Source organism: Nematolebias whitei, chromosome 8 (assembly GCF_014905685.2).
Source record: "Nematolebias whitei isolate Nwh7 chromosome 8, NemWhi1, whole genome shotgun sequence".
Taxonomy (NCBI): domain Eukaryota; kingdom Metazoa; phylum Chordata; class Actinopteri; order Cyprinodontiformes; family Rivulidae; genus Nematolebias; species Nematolebias whitei.
In genome coordinates this window covers 33152504-33160630 of record NC_056505.1, presented here as the reverse complement: position 1 = coordinate 33160630, position 8127 = coordinate 33152504, and positions in this window count along the sequence as shown.

Below are 8127 nucleotides of genomic sequence, written 5' to 3'. Positions count from 1 at the left end.
TTGTTTTATTTACCTTATATTGTTCAGAGTTTCTCTTGTTTGGTTGCTTTTCCACTCTTCTGTTCAGCACCTGATCATTTCCTGGTATATAATTTTTGGTTTGTTAGGTCACTGGCTTTAGACCAGGGATTCCCAACCATGGTCCTTGAGGAACACCATCCTGCCTGTTTTAGTTGTTTCTCTGTTCCAACAAACCTGATTTTAATTAATGGGTGATTAACAGGCTTATGCAGAATACGAGGAAGTAATTAAATCACTGAATCAGGTAAACAACGAAAACATGCAGGATGGTGTTCCTCAAGGACCAGGGTTGGGAACCATTGCTTTAGACAAAGAACTCATAAAAGCCAGAAAAAACAATAACATTAACGTAGATCTTTAAACACTTTGTTAGCAGCAGTCTGGCACAGACAAAACTTGTTCCTGATTATTTTATTGATCCAATAAAACACCAGTGATAACCAGTGACACATAAAATGTTATTTTAACACCAACCAAGTGATTCCAAAGAGCAGATGATCAGCTGAAGGGTGCTGCATCTCTCAGGTCCTGTCTTTGCTCATTACTTAAAACACATACAGAAAGGCTTGGCTGTGTACGAAAATAAAGTGGAATGAGACCAGTTGAGTCCCAGTTGAAGTGCTTCCTGGAGGGTCACACTATCCTAGAGCTATTCCAATCTAGCTTTAAACCTCTCCATAGCACTGAAACTGCCCTGCTGAAGGTTTTTATTGACATTTTCTTATCCACAGATACCGGTGATTCTGTGCTGCTTGTCCTGTTGGACCTCACAGCCGTCTTTGACACCATCGACCATGAGATCCTCATTGCTAGGTTGGATCAGTGGGTGGGCATTACAGGGTCAGCCCTCAATTGGTTCAGATCTTACCTCACTGACAGATCCTTTTGTGTCTCCATCAAGGATTTTAGTGCTGCAGCAGCAGAGCTTAAATGGGGGGGGGGTGGGGGGGGGTTTCCACAGGGATCCATCCTGGGTCCCCTCCTATTCTCTTTATACCTGCTGCCACTTGGTGCTATTTTCCGGAAACACAACATGCCCTTCCACTTCTACGCTGGTGACTGTCAAATCAAATTTACTTCCCCCTAAGACACAATGGTACATGCTCTATTCAACCGCTGCTCGACTGCCTGGCTGACATCAGGGACTGGATGGCTTTAAACTTCTTAAGTTTCAATGAAAAGAAGTCTGAAGTCATGTTGTTCCCTCCCAATGACACGATCACAAACCACAGCATCGATCTTTCCACTCTAACCCTGTCAGAAAAACAAAGAGTCACTAATCTGGGAGTGATAATGGACCCTTCCCTGAAGCTTAACAATCATGTAAACATGATTGTTAAATCATGTTTCTTCCAACTGAGGCGGCTGTCTAAACTGAAGCCCATATTGTCCAAAAATAACCTGGAGACAGGAATACATGCATTCATTACATCTAGGCTTGATTACTGCAATTCGTTCCTGTTTGGTATCAGTCAGACCTCCATTGCACGACTACAACTGGTCCAGAATGCAGCAGCCCGATTTTTAACCAGTACAGGCAAAAGAGAGCACATTACACCAGTTTTGGCCTCACTGCACTGGTTACCAGTCCACCTTCGAATCCAGTTCAAAAGTATGTCTACAAATCGCTGAACAGTTCCCCCCCCCCCCATCTCTCTGATCTGCTACAATTGTATGTCCCACCACGTTCCCTGAGGTCAGCGGACCAGTTGCTCCTCACAGTTCCAGGAACTCATCTTAAGCGCAGAGGTGACAGGGCCTTCTCTGTAGCAGGACCAAGACTTTGGAACGAGTTACCTCTGCTTGTCAGACAGGCCCCTCCCTCTCAGTTTTCAAATCCCGTTTAAAAACCCACCACTATTCAGTAGCTTTCAACACCAGAGGATCTGTGTTTTGAACCTATACGCTCCACACTGGTTTGTTGTCATATTTATTATCTGCATCGTTTTTATGTCTATATTCTGATTTACCTCATTTTGTATATTTCTTTGTGTGTTGCCTGTTTTTCTGTCTGTACAGCACTTTGGTTGGCCTTGTCGCTGTTTTAAGTACTCTATAAATAAAATGGTATGGAGACTGTCATGCAGTACTGTATGTATTTTAATTGGACTTGGGATGTGTTTATAAAAACCACTGGTTCCAAAAAGGCTGGTGTTGTGCCAGAGCAGGTCCCAGTAAATCTATAGGCACTAAAGAGAGAAGGAATTACTGTCAGGCTGTGATTAGGCTGTTGCTCTTGACAGCTGTGCTGGTGGGCCCGTGCTGGCAGGTGCAATCCATCTCAGCCCAGCCCATCTTATAACTCTGCTGCAGGCAGGAGGAGGCTGACACGGGCCTATAGGAACACCTGGCAGACTTTATCTCTGCTCATGAAGTATCGACTGCAGGCTGCAGGGTAATGAGGCAGGCCTGAGACGAGAAAACAACAACCACTCAGGGATTTTCTGCTTTTTCCTTTTTAACCCCTTCAGTGGTTGGTTATACAAGTTGAAGCTGTCAGGTTGTGACTACAATGTGAAGGCAGTGTAGGGATATAAATCATGTCCAGTTTATTTCAACAGTCTAGGATTGAATAAGGTGCCTGCCTGACACCTCTTTCTTTCTGTATTTGGATTCTTTAACGCCCTTCACTCTCCATCATATACTACAGGCTCTCCTCCAGATCCTGTATCTCTCATACTGTGTGAACGTTTATGAAGCATTCACACTATTGTGATCCATTTTTCTTCCATACATTATTCGGCATTGTTTTCCTTCCACAATTTTTGTGCTATTTCAACAAGTTTTATATATATAAATTCAGAATATATTTATATTCAGAATGTTCAGCTCTTTCAGAACAATCCTGCTTTGACTTTTGGTATTGGTGCAACTTTAGCTTTTTGAAATATTTAGCCTTTTTGGTCATTTTTTTCTCATAGAAAATGAATTGAGCTCATTTTACATTCTTCAAATCTTTAGATCTGTTTACAAACTTTTGCAGCTCCTTTCACATTTTGTTCTTGTTCAGCTTCTTTCAGCTTCCTTGTGCAAATTTAAACTTTTTTTAGCTACTTTCAGCTAATTTCAGCTGCTTTGTTCTCCTTTCTGATTCTTTCTGCTATGTACATCATTTTTGTGCTTCTTCTAACTTCGTTCAGCTTTTTATGCTCTGTTCAGCTTATTTCTGATAGTTTCATCTTTTTCTACTATTTCAGCTACTATTTAGCTGTTTTATAGTCATTTAGCCATTTCAGCTAATTCCACATTTCTTGGCACTAATTTCAGCTTTTTTCAGCCTAATTCAGCAAAAGTGTGCTCTTGCCACACATCCTTCTAATTTAAGCTTCTTTCTCCCTTTTTAACTACTTTTAAGCTGTTTTTTTGTGTGTGTGTGCTAATTTCAGCTTTTTTCAAACAATTTCCACTTTGTGCTCATTTCTGCTTCTTTCAGCCTCTTTTTTATGCTAATTTTAGCCTTTTCAGCTATTTCCACTTTTTGGGGGGCTCATTTCAGCTCTTTCCGTTCAAGTAGTTTAAGCTTCTTTCTGCCTCTTCAGCTACTTTGCAGCTTCTTTTTGTTGTTGCTGTTGCTAATTTCAGATTTTTTGTGCTCATTTCTGCGAATTTAAACCTAATTCAGCAAATATGTGTTCTCGCTTTTCTTAATGTTAAAGATTTTTTTTCTTTGAACCTGATCCCACCCAGAAGGGATGTTGAAATGCACCATGAGGTCATCAATGTTCATGCTCAATAATCCAGGTAGAAAAATCCAATAAATTGAAGTCAGGTCCTCTGGACTGTTTCTTTTTCACCAGTTGGTATGTAACGTTCCAGAGCTGGAAGAAACACGCCAGCAGGACCAGACTGGTCCCAGCTGTTACCTCTCAATGCCTGCCTGTCACAAGAGGAATTGCCGAGGGAAAACACTGGAATCCCACACAATCAACCTGAAAATAAATATTATTCAGTAGTAAAAAATACTAACTTGGTCAATCACAGAAAAGCAGGTAGAATATTCCAATGAATTAACTGTGATACAATGAGATGTGTAACAATCAGTGAACAAAGACAATGCATTATGGGGAGTAGAGAGAAAGAAATCTGAGAACAGACTGAGAGGAACAATGAAACAAAACTCAGACTCAACTAAAATACAGCATTTGGTAAGTTCATGTTTTCAGAAAACACATTGATACAGTTCATCACAGTTCATCACAGTGAGCTTTACTGGCAATATCATGCAAATAATGCATTTATATTTCTGTTCACAGGTGGTCTGAGTCACAATATATATTAATGCTGCACCTTTATATTGATAAAGTTCTGAAAAATATAAAATAACTTTTACAACTTGACACATTAATAATTAATAACTTATTTGTCACGGTTGTACAGTGGTTGGAGATGTTGCCTCTCAGCAGCCAGCCTTTCTGGGTGGAGTTTGCATGTTCTCTCCCTGCATGTGCAACAGGATTAATGTGGTAAATGATCCATCCATCCATCCATCCATTTTCTTTACCCGCTTATTCCATTTTGGGTCACGGGGGTCGCTGGTGCCCATGTCCAGCAATCACTGTGCGAGGGGCGGGGTACACCCTGGACGGGTCGCAAGTCCATCACAGGGCCACATAGAGACAAACGAGACAAACAAACATTCACTCTCTCACTCACACCTAGGGACAATTTAGAGTTACCAATCAGCCTAACATGCATGTTTTTGGACTGTGGGAGGAAACCGGAGTACCCGGAGAAAACCCACGCATGCACGGAGAGAACATGCAAACTCCACCCAGAAAGGCCCCTGGACCGGGGTTTGAACCAGGGACCTGCTCGCTGAGAGGCAGCAGCTCTACCAGTTGCGCCACCGTGCTAAATGATTCCACTTGTTATTACTTTTCACCGGCTCATGTATAAAGGGTGAAACAGCGCCCCCCTCTCTCTGTGGTTGGTTGTGGTAAGTGCAGTGCACGCTGACCACGCTTCCAGGTGGGTTCACTAATATTTAGCATTGTGGTAAAATATGGTGTATTGTTGATCTTTGTCTGTTATATGAACACTAACTAACTGTAAGATGTACGTAGGTCGATCAGGACAATAATAATATATATATTGTACATTTTATGAGTTCATATCAATTTATTTGACTACTATACACCAGAAAATATCCACTAGCTTGATGCTAATGTACAATGCTATTCCTCGTAAGGTGCTGTACCTGCTGCAATGAGCCCATGATTCTGACCAGTGCACATTTTGTTTTTTATGCAGATTAAACAGCATTCAGTTCAATGCTCGTCTTCTGGTCATCATTAAACACAATGCAGAGTGAACTATAAGAAGAATTAAACAAACTGACAGGTTGATATTATTTGGACCAAGCTGAATTAATATCCTGCCAAGTTCAGCACGGTTACACATGTGTGGGTTTTCTCTGGGTACTCCAGTTTCCTCCCACAGACTAAAAACATGCATGTTAGTGTGATTGGTAACTCTAAATTGTCTCTAGGTGTGAGTGAGAGAGTGAATGGTTGTCTCATTTGTCTCTATGTGTCCCTGTGATGGACTGGAGACCTGTCCAGGGTGCCCCCCCTGTCTCTCGCTCAATGATTGCTGGAGACAGATATCTGGAAAGGCAAAGATGAGTGAACAAGATTTAAGCCAATGTTCCCCCAGTGCTGAAGGATTTGAATATTGAATGTTGGTAGTTTTCAAGAAGAGTGTTTTTCTGGACTGGAATTGAACAGGGAATGAAAGTAAACCTTTAATGTTTCTAGTGAAAGATATTCAAGTGGGTAGAACTTCCGGTTGAGAGTGAACGCTGGCGCGTCTTGTAGCCGCTGCTCCCCGGCTTCTTTTTCAGTTTTTTAGTATTTGTTTAGTAATTTTATCATCTGAAGACTTTGCCTTTTGTTATCTATGAGCTGTCAGCTCATTAATTTAGACTTCTGATTCAGTACCTGCCTCTGTTTTGTCTGAACTAAGACATCAGCCTACCTGCTGACATGTCCCTGCCCACTATTTGGGCCTACTATGTGTGGCTTGTACTAGCCTGGATTGTCCTGTTTTTGGTCCATCACCCAACGACAGCAATACTCCAGTACTCTGCCACTGAGCTTTATAAGCTCTGTTTACATCTAAATGGGCCACCACCACCAGCTCTGCTCCTACACGAGACATCTTCTACCGGCCCCATCAGAAATACACTCACCGAGACTCTCGCAGGATCGTCTGCTGTGATGGACCCAACTCCATTGCATCTATCTGATCTACTGCTCGTCGTCCACCGAGGAGCACTGGTTGCCGCGCTGATCGCAGTGTGTTGGCCCGCTTGGCTCGGTCAGATAACGCCACCATCACAATTAAACCATCAACTTTGGTCTCTTCAACATCCGCTCGCTTGCAAGTAAGGGTTGTCTTGTGCAGGAAGTGAGTTGGACTTTCTATGCTTCACTGTAACGTGGCCACAGCCGAACGACTTTACTTCACTCAGTGATGCTACTCCTCTGGGGTTTGTTTACACCGCTCTACCTCATGAGTCTGGTCGAGGTGGAGGTCTCGCGATAATCTACCGCAAGTAGTGGAGGGTAGCGCCTGTAACTGTTCCTGTCTGTCAATCATTTGAAGTATCTGTATGTCAGCTCTCTGGAACAACTCCCACTATTATTGCCGTCTTGTATCGACCCCCAAAACAGAACAAAGATTTTATTACAGAACGTGCAGGATTTCTGATGCATTTCTCCACAGTTTCACCAAATATAATACTTCTGGGGGATTTTAATATTCATGTACATAATGATAATAATCCTCTTACCTAAGACTTCATATCCTGCTTGGACAGTTTTGGACTACATCATTATACGAACTTCCCCACACATATTAAAGGACATATTTTGGATTTAATCTGCTGCTCAGGTGTTGAACCTGTTGGCTGTAAAGCCGATTCCTTCCCTTTTTCAGATCACATGTTTTTATCATTTTGAGTTAATATTTCCCTTTCTAAATCTAACCCCCACGTAATATAACTTTTCGTAAAATTCAGGACATTAACTTGGATAATTTATCTTCTGGTATCAATAATCTTCCCAGTGCTGACCAGTTTTCTACTGCAGATGAACTGCTCTCACACTATAACAAATACCTTCATAACCTTCTAAACAATCTTGCTCCATTAAAACCAGATCAGTTTCATTCACTCATACTGCACCTTGGTTTACTTCCACCCTTAGACAGTTAAAAGCAAACAGATTTCAACTTGAAAGACTCTATAGGAAAGCTGGTCTCACTGTGCTCAAAGACGTGTATTCAAATCACATTCTATACTGCAAAGATGCCATTTCTACAGCCAAATCCATTTATTATTCCAGTTTAATCAGTTCAAATGAGAGTAATTCCAAGGCCTTCTTCTCCCTACTTACAAATATTACAAAACCACCTGATTCACTTCCTCATTTGTATTCTTCTGATTTTTGTAACATTTTGGTATCCTTTTTCTATTCAAAAATAGCACATATCCACCAACAATTGCTACCCACTATGGCTTCAATAACATCTGTTCCAGTTCCAGCTGCCCCTACTAATTCACTTTCTGTATTTACTCTCCCCTCAATCAATGGCATCTCCAAATTAATTCAAAAATCAAAATCTTCAACTTGTCAAATAGATCCCCGTCCAGCTGTTCTTGTTCAAGCTACCCTTCCCTCTTTGTCGCCTTTCATCACAGATATTATCCATTCTTCCCTTACTACTGGTATTGTTCCCCTTGCTCTCAAAACAGCTGCTGTAACTCCAATACTCAAAAAACCTGGTTTAGATCCCAATAACTCGATAATTTTGCCCTATTTGAAGTCTTCCATTCATCTCCAAAATTCTTGAAAAAGCAGTAGCCGCTCAACTTCATGCTCATTTGTCTTGTAATAATTTATACGAACAATTTCAATCTGGTTTCCGTCCGCTTCACAGTACTGAAACAGCACTCATTAAAATCACCAATGACCTTCTCATTGCTGCTGATTCTGATTTATTATCCATACTCCTCCTGCTTGATCTGACTGCGGCCTTTGACACAATTTCACACAACATTCTTCTGGACAGACTTTCCTCTCTTGGCATAATACATCTCTCAAC